Source organism: Scyliorhinus torazame, chromosome 4, assembly GCF_047496885.1.
Source record: "Scyliorhinus torazame isolate Kashiwa2021f chromosome 4, sScyTor2.1, whole genome shotgun sequence".
Lineage (NCBI taxonomy): Eukaryota > Metazoa > Chordata > Chondrichthyes > Carcharhiniformes > Scyliorhinidae > Scyliorhinus > Scyliorhinus torazame.
The window spans coordinates 908752-921065 of record NC_092710.1 but is presented as its reverse complement, the minus strand read 5'-3'; the positions used below and the strand labels follow the sequence as shown (position 1 = coordinate 921065).

General features: G+C 57.8%; 1 long non-coding RNA gene across 1 annotated transcript in view; it reads right to left on the bottom strand.

Annotated features, from left to right (window-relative positions):
- Positions 1-1797: 1797 nt before the first annotated feature.
- LOC140411540 (uncharacterized) overlaps positions 1798-12314 on the bottom strand; it is a 94295-nt gene continuing 83778 nt past the window's right edge. The window contains exon 2 of the long non-coding RNA XR_011940854.1: positions 1798-2101. This is a non-coding gene — a long non-coding RNA (uncharacterized lncRNA). The remainder of the gene's footprint in view (positions 2102-12314) is intronic.

The window sequence follows — 12314 nt, the reverse complement described above, 5'->3', positions numbered from 1 at the left end:
TTGCCCCTCGCACCGTGTCGACCCTCTCTATCCCCCATTTCCCCCTCATTGCCCCTCGCACCGTGTCGACCCTCTCTATCTCCCATTTCCCCCTCATTGCCCCTCGCACCGTGTCGACCCTCTCTATCCCCCATTTCCCCATCATTGCCCCTCGCACCGTGTCGACCCTCTCTATCCCCCATTTCCCCCTCATTGTCCCTCGCACCGTGTCGACCCTCTCTATCTCCCATTTCCCCCTCATTGTCCCTCGCACCGTGTCGACGCTCTCTATCAGTGAGTGTGTACACAGCACAGTGAGTGTGTACACAGCACAGTCAGTGTGTGCACAGCACAGTGAGTGTGTACACAGCACAGTGAGTGTGTACACAGCACAGTGAGTGTGTACCCAGCACAGTGAGTGTGTACACAGCACAGTGAGTGTGTACACAGCACAGTGAGTGTGTACCCAGCACAGTGAGTGTGTACCCAGCAGAGTGAGTGTACACAGCACAGTGAGTGTGTACACAGCACAGTGAGTGTGTACACAGCACAGTGAGTGTGTACACAGCAGTGAGCGTGTACACAGCAGTGAGCGTGTACACAGCACAGTGAGCGTGTACACAGCACAGTGAGCGTGTACACAGCACAGTGAGTGTGTACACAGCACAGTGAGTGTGTACACAGCACAGTCAGTGTGTACACAGCACAGTCAGTGTGTGCACAGCACGGTCAGTGTGTACACAGCACAGTCAGTGTGTGCACAGCACAGTGAGTGTGTACACAGCAGTGAGCGTGTACACAGCAGTGAGCGTGTACACAGCACAGTGAGCGTGTACACAGCACAGTGAGTGTGTACACAGCACAGTGAGTGTGTACACAATACAGAGAGTGTGTACACAGCACAGTGAGTGTGTACACAGCACAGTGAGTGTGTACCCAGCACAGTGAGTGTGTACACAGCACAGTGAGTGTGTACACAGCACAGTGAGTGTGTACACAGCACAGTGAGTGTGTACACAGCACAGTGAGTGTGTACACAGCAGTGAGTGTGTACACAGCACAGTGAGTGTGTACACAGCACAGTGAGTGTGTACACAATACAGAGAGTATGTACACAGCACAGTGAGTGTGTACACAGCCCAGTGAGTGTGTACACAGCACAGTGAGTGTGTACACAGCACAGTGAGTGTGTACACAGCACAGTGAGTGTGTACACAGCACAGTGAGTGTGTACACAGCAGTGAGTGTGTACACAGCAGTGAGTGTGTACACAGCACAGTGAGTGTGTACACAATACAGAGAGTATGTACACAGCACAGTGAGTGTGTACACAATACAGAGAGTATGTACACAGCACAGTGAGTGTGTACACAGCACAGTGAGTGTGTACACAGCACAGTGAGTGTGTACACAATACAGAGAGTATGTACACAGCACAGTGTGTACACAGCACAGTGAGTGTGTACACAATACAGAGAGTATGTACACAGCACAGTGTGTACACAGCACAGTGAGTGTGTACACAATACAGAGAGTATGTACACAGCACAGTGAGTGTGTACACAGCACAGTGAGTGTGTACAGAGCACAGTGAGTGTGTACACAGCACAGTGAGTGTGTACACAATACAGAGAGTATGTACACAGCACAGTGAGTGTGTACACAGCACAGTGAGTGTGTACACAGCACAGTGAGTGTGTACACAGCACAGTGAGTGTGTACACAGCACAGTGAGTGAGTACACAGCACAGTGAGTGTGTACACAGCACAGTGAGTGTGTACACAATACAGAGAGTATGTACACAGCACAATTAGAGGTTTTTGGTATCTGAGTACTTTAATCTTCTCCAAATGGCTCTTGCCAACACCACCAACACCCCTGGCAGGACGTGTGGGGGCGGCCGTGGCGATGACCCCCACGGTCCAATTACTCTGTAATTTGCTTCATTGTCCTGTAGCCGAGGAAGCCCAGTCCCCACTCAATCATCTCCAGGACCATGTAGCCAATGAAGATGTTGCACTCGACTGGAGTGAAGTCAGCGGAGAGACGGGTGAAGACAACGAGCATGGAAGAAAGCAACAGAACGACACTCAGAATCAGGAACAGGATCATCAAATCAATCTGAGGGCAAAGCAGACACAGGACAACTGTAACGGCAGCGAGACAAACAAGCGAGGGACAGAGGGGGCACACTGGGTCAGAGAGCGACAGAGGGGGCACACTGGGTCAGAGAGCGACAGAGAGAGGGGCACACTGGGTCAGAGAGCGACAGAGAGAGGGGCACACTGGGTCAGAGAGCGACAGAGAGAGGGACACACTGGGTAAGAGAGCGACAGAGAGAGGGGCACACTGGGTCAGAGAGCGACAGAGGGGGCACACTGGGTCAGAGAGCGACAGAGAGAGGGGCACACTGGGTCAGAGAGCGACAGAGGGGGCACACTGGGTCAGAGAGCGACAGAGAGAGGGACACACTGGGTCAGAGAGCGACAGAGAGAGGGACACACTGGGTCAGAGAGCGACAGAGAGAGGGGGCACACTGGGTCAGAGAGCGACAGAGGGGGCACACTGGGTCAGAGAGCGACAGAGAGAGGGGCACACTGGGTCAGAGAGCGACAGAGAGAGGGGCACACTGGGTCAGAGAGCGACAGAGAGAGGGACACACTGGGTCAGAGAGCGACAGAAAGAGGGACACACTGGGTCAGAGAGCGACAGAGAGAGGGACACACTGGGTAAGAGAGCGACAGAGAGAGGGACACACTGGGTCAGAGAGCGAGAGAGAGAGGGACACACTGGGTCAGAGAGCGACAGAGAGAGGGACACACTGGGTCAGAGAGCGACAGAGAGAGGGACACACTGGGTCAGAGAGCGACAGACAGAGGGACACACTGGGTCAGAGAGCGACAGAGAGAGGGACACACTGGGTCAGAGAGCGACAGAGAGAGGGACACACTGGGTCAGAGAGCGACAGAGAGGGACACACTGGGTCAGAGAGCGACAGAGAGAGGGACACACTGGGTCAGAGAGCGACAGAGAGAGGGACACACTGGGTCAGAGAGCGACAGAGAGAGGGACACACTGGGTCAGAGAGCGACAGAGAGAGGGACACACTGGGTCAGAGAGCGACAGAGAGAGGGACACACTGGGTCAGAGAGCGACAGAGAGAGGGACACACTGGGTAAGAGAGCGACAGAGAGAGGGACACACTGGGTAAGGGAGCGACAGAGAGAGGGACACACTGGGTAAGAGAGCGACAGAGAGAGGGGCACACTGGGTCAGAGAGCGACAGAGAGAGGGACACACTGGGTCAGAGAGCGACAGAGAGAGGGGGCACACTGGGTCAGAGAGCGACAGACGGGGCACACTGGGTCAGAGAGCGACAGAGAGAGGGGCACACTGGGTCAGAGAGCGACAGAGAGAGGGACACACTGGGTCAGAGAGCGACAGAGAGAGGGACACACTGGGTCAGAGAGCGACAGAGAGAGGGACACACTGGGTAAGAGAGCGACAGAGAGAGGGACACACTGGGTCAGAGAGCGAGAGAGAGAGGGACACACTGGGTCAGAGAGCGACAGAGAGAGGGACACACTGGGTCAGAGAGCGACAGAGAGAGGGACACACTGGGTCAGAGAGCGACAGACAGAGGGACACACTGGGTCAGAGAGCGACAGAGAGAGGGACACACTGGGTCAGAGAGCGACAGAGAGAGGGACACACTGGGTCAGAGAGCGACAGAGAGGGACACACTGGGTCAGAGAGCGACAGAGAGAGGGACACACTGGGTCAGAGAGCGACAGAGAGAGGGACACACTGGGTCAGAGAGCGACAGAGAGAGGGACACACTGGGTCAGAGAGCGACAGAGAGAGGGACACACTGGGTCAGAGAGCGACAGAGAGAGGGGCACACTGGGTCAGAGAGCGACAGAGAGAGGGACACACTGGGTCAGAGAGCGACAGAGAGAGGGACACACTGGGTCAGAGAGCGACAGAGAGAGGGACACACTGGGTAAGAGAGCGACAGAGAGAGGGACACACTGGGTCAGAGAGCGAGAGAGAGAGGGACACACTGGGTCAGAGAGCGACAGAGAGAGGGACACACTGGGTCAGAGAGCGACAGAGAGAGGGACACACTGGGTCAGAGAGCGACAGACAGAGGGACACACTGGGTCAGAGAGCGACAGAGAGAGGGACACACTGGGTCAGAGAGCGACAGAGAGAGGGACACACTGGGTCAGAGAGCGACAGAGAGGGACACACTGGGTCAGAGAGCGACAGAGAGAGGGACACACTGGGTCAGAGAGCGACAGAGAGAGGGACACACTGGGTCAGAGAGCGACAGAGAGAGGGACACACTGGGTCAGAGAGCGACAGAGAGAGGGACACACTGGGTCAGAGAGCGACAGACGGGGCACACTGGGTCAGAGAGCGACAGAGAGAGGGGCACACTGGGTCAGAGAGCGACAGAGAGAGGGACACACTGGGTCAGAGAGCGACAGAGAGAGGGGGCACACTGGGTCAGAGAGCGACAGACGGGGCACACTGGGTCAGAGAGCGACAGAGAGAGGGGCACACTGGGTCAGAGAGCGACAGAGAGAGGGGCACACTGGGTCAGAGAGCGACAGAGAGAGGGACACACTGGGTCAGAGAGCGACAGAGAGAGGGACACACTGGGTCAGAGAGCGACAGAGAGAGGGACACACTGGGTAAGAGAGCGACAGAGAGAGGGACACACTGGGTCAGAGAGCGAGAGAGAGAGGGACACACTGGGTCAGAGAGCGACAGAGAGAGGGACACACTGGGTCAGAGAGCGACAGAGAGAGGGACACACTGGGTCAGAGAGCGACAGACAGAGGGACACACTGGGTCAGAGAGCGACAGAGAGAGGGACACACTGGGTCAGAGAGCGACAGAGAGAGGGACACACTGGGTCAGAGAGCGACAGAGAGGGACACACTGGGTCAGAGAGCGACAGAGAGAGGGACACACTGGGTCAGAGAGCGACAGAGAGAGGGACACACTGGGTCAGAGAGCGACAGAGAGAGGGACACACTGGGTCAGAGAGCGACAGAGAGAGGGACACACTGGGTCAGAGAGCGACAGAGAGAGGGACACACTGGGTCAGAGAGCGACAGAGAGAGGGACACACTGGGTAAGAGAGCGACAGAGAGAGGGACACACTGGGTAAGAGAGCGACAGAGAGAGGGACACACTGGGTCAGAGAGCGACAGAGAGAGGGGCACACTGGGTCAGAGAGCGACAGAGAGAGGGACACACTGGGTCAGAGAGCGACAGAGAGAGGGACACACTGGGTAAGAGAGCGACAGAGAGAGGGACACACTGGGTAAGAGAGCGACAGAGAGAGGGACACACTGGGTAAGAGAGCGACAGAGAGAGGGACACACTGGGTCAGAGAGCGACAGAGAGAGGGACACACTGGGTCAGAGAGCGACAGAGAGAGGGACACACTGGGTCAGAGAGCGACAGAGAGAGGGGCACACTGGGTCAGAGAGCGACAGAGAGAGTGACACACTGGGTCAGAGAGCGACAGAGAGAGGGACACACTGGGTCAGAGAGCGACAGAGAGAGGGACACACTGGGTAAGAGAGCGACAGAGAGAGGGACACACTGGGTAAGAGAGTGACAGAGAGAGGGACACACTGGGTCAGAGAGCGACAGAGAGAGGGACACACTGGGTCAGAGAGCGACAGAGAGAGGGACACACTGGGTCAGAGAGCGACAGAGAGGGACACACTGGGTAAGAGAGCGACAGAGAGAGGGACACACTGGGTAAGAGAGTGACAGAGAGAGGGACACACTGGGTCAGAGAGCGACAGAGAGAGGGGCACACTGGGTCAGAGAGCGACAGAGAGAGGGGCACACTGGGTCAGAGAGCGACAGAGAGAGGGACACACTGGGTAAGAGAGTGACAGAGAGAGGGACACACTGGGTCAGAGAGCGACAGAGAGAGGGGCACACTGGGTCAGAGAGCGACAGAGAGAGGGGCACACTGGGTAAGAGAGCGACAGAGAGAGGGACACACTGGGTCAGAGAGCGACAGAGAGAGGGGCACACTGGGTCAGAGAGCGACAGAGAGAGGGACACACTGGGTAAGAGAGTGACAGAGAGAGGGACACACTGGGTCAGAGAGCGACAGAGAGAGGGGCACACTGGGTCAGAGAGCGACAGAGAGAGGGACACACTGGGTAAGAGAGCGACAGAGAGAGGGACACACTGGGTCAGAGAGCGACAGAGAGAGGGACACACTGGGTCAGAGAGCGACAGAGAGAGGGGCACACTGGGTCAGAGAGCGACAGAGAGAGGGACACACTGGGTCAGAGAGCGACAGAGAGAGGGACACACTGGGTAAGAGAGCGACAGAGAGAGGGACACACTGGGTCAGAGAGCGACAGAGAGAGGGACACACTGGGTCAGAGAGCGACAGAGAGAGGGACACACTGGGTCAGAGAGCGACAGAGAGAGGGGCACACTGGGTCAGAGAGCGACAGAGAGAGGGACACACTGGGTCAGAGAGCGACAGAGAGAGGGACACACTGGGTCAGAGAGCGACAGAGAGAGGGACACACTGGGTAAGAGCGACAGAGAGAGGGACACACTGGGTCAGAGAGCGACAGAGAGAGGGACACACTGGGTCAGAGAGCGACAGAGAGAGGGACACACTGGGTCAGAGAGCGACAGAGAGAGGGACACACTGGGTCAGAGAGCGACAGAGAGAGGGACACACTGGGTCAGAGAGCGACAGAGAGAGGGACACACTGGGTCAGAGAGCGACAGAGAGAGGGACACACTGGGTAAGAGAGCGACAGAGAGAGGGACACACTGGGTCAGAGAGCGACAGAGAGAGGGACACACTGGGTAAGAGAGCGACAGAGAGAGGGACACACTGGGTCAGAGAGCGACAGAGAGAGGGACACACTGGGTCAGAGAGCGACAGAGAGAGGGACACACTGGGTCAGAGAGCGACAGAGAGAGGGACACACTGGGTCAGAGAGCGACAGAGAGAGGGACACACTGGGTCAGAGAGCGACAGAGAGAGGGACACACTGGGTCAGAGAGCGACAGAGAGAGGGACACACTGGGTCAGAGAGCACAGAGAGAGGGACACACTGGGTCAGAGAGCGACAGAGAGAGGGACACACTGGGTCAGACAGCGACAGAGAGAGGGACACACTGGGTCAGAGAGCGACAGAGAGAGGGACACACTGGGTCAGAGAGCGACAGAGAGAGGGACACACTGGGTCAGAGAGCGACAGAGAGAGGGACACACTGGGTCAGAGAGCGACAGAGAGAGGGGCACACTGGGTAAGAGAGGGACAGAGAGAGGGACACACTGGGTCAGAGAGCGACAGAGAGAGGGACACACTGGGTCAGAGAGCGACAGAGAGAGGGACACACTGGGTAAGAGAGCGACAGAGAGAGGGACACAGTGGGTAAGAGAGCGACAGAGAGAGGGACACACTGGGTCAGAGAGCGACAGAGAGAGGGACACACTGGGTCAGAGAGCGACAGAGAGAGGGACACACTGGGTCAGAGAGCGACAGAGAGAGGGGCACACTGGGTCAGAGAGCGACAGAGAGGGACACACTGGGTAAGAGAGCGACAGAGAGAGGGACACACTGGGTAAGAGAGCGACAGAGAGAGGGACACACTGGGTCAGAGAGCGACAGAGAGAGGGACACACTGGGTCAGAGAGCGACAGAGAGAGGGAGACACTGGGTCAGAGAGCGACAGAGAGAGGGACACACTGGGTCAGAGAGCGACAGAGAGAGGGGCACACTGGGTCAGAGAGCGACAGAGAGAGGGACACACTGGGTAAGAGAGCGACAGAGAGAGGGACACACTGGGTCAGAGAGCGACAGAGAGAGGGACACACTGGGTCAGAGAGCGACAGAGAGAGGGACACACTGGGTCAGAGAGCGACAGAGAGAGGGGCACACTGGGTCAGAGAGCGACAGAGAGAGGGACACACTGGGTCAGAGAGCGACAGAGAGAGGGGCTCACTGGGTCAGAGAGTGACAGAGAGAGGGACACACTGGGTAAGAGAGCGACAGAGAGAGGGACACACTGGGTCAGAGAGCGACAGAGAGAGGGACACACTGGGTCAGAGAGCGACAGAGAGAGGGACACACTGGGTCAGAGAGCGACAGAGAGAGGGACACACTGGGTCAGAGAGCGACAGAGAGAGGGACACACTGGGTCAGAGAGCGACAGAGAGAGGGACACACTGGGTCAGAGAGCGACAGAGAGAGGGACACACTGGGTCAGAGAGCGACAGAGAGAGGGACACACTGGGTCAGAGAGCGACAGAGAGAGGGACACACTGGGTCAGAGAGCGACAGAGAGAGGGACACACTGGGACAGAGAGCGACAGAGAGAGGGACACACTGGGTCAGAGAGCGACAGAGAGAGGGACACACTGGGTCAGAGAGCGACAGAGAGAGGGACACACTGGGTAAGAGCGACAGAGAGAGGGACACACTGGGTCAGAGAGCGACAGAGAGAGGGACACACTGGGTCAGAGAGCGACAGAGAGAGGGACACACTGGGTCAGAGAGCGACAGAGAGAGGGACACACTGGGTCAGAGAGCGACAGAGAGAGGGACACACTGGGTCAGAGAGCGACAGAGAGAGGGACACACTGGGTCAGAGAGCGACAGAGAGAGGGACACACTGGGTCAGAGAGCGACAGAGAGAGGGACACACTGGGTCAGAGAGTGACAGAGAGAGGGACACACTGGGTCAGAGAGCGACAGAGAGAGGGACACACTGGGTCAGAGAGCGACAGAGAGAGGGGCACACTGGGTAAGAGAGGGACAGAGGGGACACACTGGGTCAGAGAGCGACAGAGAGAGGGACACACTGGGTCAGAGAGCGACAGAGAGAGGGGCACACTGGGTCAGAGAGCGACAGAGAGAGGGACACACTGGGTCAGAGAGCGACAGAGAGAGGGACACACTGGGTCAGAGAGCGACAGAGAGAGGGACACACTGGGTCAGAGAGCGACAGAGAGAGGGACACACTGGGTCAGAGAGCGACAGAGAGAGGGGCACACTGGGTAAGAGAGCGACAGAGAGAGGGACACACTGGGTCAGAGAGCGACAGAGAGAGGGACACACTGGGTCAGAGAGCGACAGAGAGAGGGACACACTGGGTAAGAGAGCGACAGAGAGAGGGACACACTGGGTAAGAGAGCGACAGAGAGAGGGACACACTGGGTAAGAGAGCGACAGAGAGAGGGACACACTGGGTCAGAGAGCGACAGAGAGAGGGACACACTGGGTCAGAGAGCGACAGAGAGAGGGACACACTGGGTAAGAGAGCGACAGAGAGAGGGACACACTGGGTCAGAGAGCGACAGAGAGAGGGACACACTGGGTAAGAGAGCGACAGAGAGAGGGACACACTGGGTAAGAGAGCGACAGAGAGAGGGACACACTGGGTCAGAGAGCGACAGAGAGAGGGACACACTGGGTCAGAGAGCGACAGATAGAGGGACACACTGGGTCAGAGAGCGACAGAGAGAGGGACACACTGGGTAAGAGAGCGACAGAGAGAGGGACACACTGGGTCAGAGAGCGACAGAGAGGGACACACTGGGTCAGAGAGCGACAGAGAGAGGGACACACTGGGTCAGAGAGCGACAGAGAGAGGGACACACTGGGTCAGAGAGCGACAGAGAGAGGGACACACTGGGTCAGAGAGCGACAGAGAGAGGGGCACACTGGGTCAGAGAGCGACAGAGAGAGGGACACACTGGGTCAGAGAGCGACAGAGAGAGGGACACACTGGGTAAGAGAGCGACAGAGAGTGGGACACACTGGGTCAGAGAGCGACAGAGAGAGGGACACACTGGGTCAGAGAGCGACAGAGAGAGGGGCACACTGGGTAAGAGAGCGACAGAGAGAGGGACACACTGGGTAAGAGAGCGACAGAGAGAGGGACACACTGGGTCAGAGAGCGACAGAGAGAGGGACACACTGGGTAAGAGAGCGACAGAGAGAGGGACACACTGGGTCAGAGAGCGACAGAGAGAGGGACACACTGGGTCAGAGAGCGACAGAGAGAGGGACACACTGGGTCAGAGAGCGACAGAGAGAGGGACACACTGGGTCAGAGAGCGACAGAGAGAGGGGCACACTGGGTCAGAGAGCGACAGAGAGAGGGACACACTGGGTCAGAGAGCGACAGAGAGAGGGACACACTGGGTAAGAGAGCGACAGAGAGAGGGACACACTGGGTCAGAGAGCGACAGAGAGGGACACACTGGGTCAGAGAGCGACAGAGAGAGGGACACACTGGGTCAGAGAGCGACAGAGAGAGGGGCACACTGGGTCAGAGAGCGACAGAGAGAGGGACACACTGGGTCAGAGAGCGACAGAGAGAGGGACACACTGGGTAAGAGAGTGACAGAGAGAGGGACACACTGGGTCAGAGAGCGACAGAGAGAGGGACACACTGGGTCAGAGAGCGACAGAGAGAGGGACACACTGGGTAAGAGAGCGACAGAGAGAGGGACACACTGGGTCAGAGAGCGACAGAGAGGGACACACTGGGTCAGAGAGCGACAGAGAGAGGGACACACTGGGTCAGAGAGCGACAGAGAGAGGGACACACTGGGTCAGAGAGCGACAGAGAGAGGGACACACTGGGTCAGAGAGCGACAGAGAGAGGGGCACACTGGGTCAGAGAGCGACAGAGAGAGGGACACACTGGGTCAGAGAGCGACAGAGAGAGGGACACACTGGGACACTGGGTAAGAGAGCGACAGAGAGAGGGACACACTGGGTCAGAGAGCGACAGAGAGAGGGACACACTGGGTCAGAGAGCGACAGAGAGAGGGACACACTGGGTCAGAGAGCGACAGAGAGAGGGACACACTGGGTCAGAGAGCGACAGAGAGAGGGACACACTGGGTAAGAGAGCGACAGAGAGAGGGACACACTGGGTAAGAGAGCGACAGAGAGAGGGACACACTGGGTCAGAGAGCGACAGAGAGAGGGACACACTGGGTCAGAGAGCGACAGAGAGAGGGACACACTGGGTAAGAGAGCGACAGAGAGAGGGACACACTGGGTCAGAGAGCGAAAGAGAGAGGGGCACACTGGGTCAGAGAGCGACAGAGAGAGGGACACACTGGGTCAGAGAGCGACAGAGAGAGGGACACACTGGGTAAGAGAGCGACAGAGAGAGGGGCACACTGGGTCAGAGAGCGACAGAGAGAGGGACACACTGGGTCAGAGAGCGACAGAGAGAGGGACACACTGGGTCAGAGAGCGACAGAGAGAGGGGCACACTGGGTCAGAGAGCGACAGAGAGAGGGACACACTGGGTCAGAGAGCGACAGAGAGAGGGACACACTGGGTAAGAGAGCGACAGAGAGAGGGACACACTGGGTAAGAGAGCGACAGAGAGAGGGACACACTGGGTCAGAGAGCGACAGAGAGAGGGACACACTGGGTCAGAGAGCGACAGAGAGAGGGACACACTGGGTAAGAGAGCGACAGAGAGAGGGACACACTGGGTCAGAGAGCGACAGAGAGAGGGACACACTGGGTCAGAGAGCGACAGAGAGAGGGACACACTGGGTCAGAGAGCGACAGAGAGAGGGACACACTGGGTCAGAGAGCGACAGAGAGAGGGACACACTGGGTAAGAGAGCGACAGAGAGAGGGACACACTGGGTCAGAGAGCGACAGAGAGAGGGACACACTGGGTCAGAGAGCGACAGAGAGAGGGACACACTGGGTCAGAGAGCGACAGAGAGAGGGACACACTGGGTCAGAGAGCGACAGAGAGAGGGACACACTGGGTCAGAGAGCGACAGAGAGAGGGACACACTGGGTAAGAGAGCGACAGAGAGAGGGACACACTGGGTCAGAGAGCGACAGAGAGAGGGACACACTGGGTAAGAGAGCGACAGAGAGAGGGACACACTGGGTAAGAGAGCGACAGAGAGAGGGACACACTGGGTCAGAGAGCGACAGAGAGAGGGACACACTGGGTCAGAGAGCGACAGAGAGAGGGACACACTGGGTCAGAGAGCGACAGAGAGAGGGACACACTGGGTCAGAGAGCGACAGAGAGAGGGACACACTGGGTCAGAGAGCGACAGAGAGAGGGACACACTGGGTCACAGAGCGACAGAGAGAGGGACACACTGGGTCACAGAGCGACAGAGAGAGGGACACACTGGGTAAGAGAGCGACAGAGAGAGGGACACACTGGGTAAGAGAGCGACAGAGAGAGGGACACACTGGGTAAGAGAGCGACAGAGAGAGGGACACACTGGGTCAGAGAGCGACAGAGAGAGGGACACACT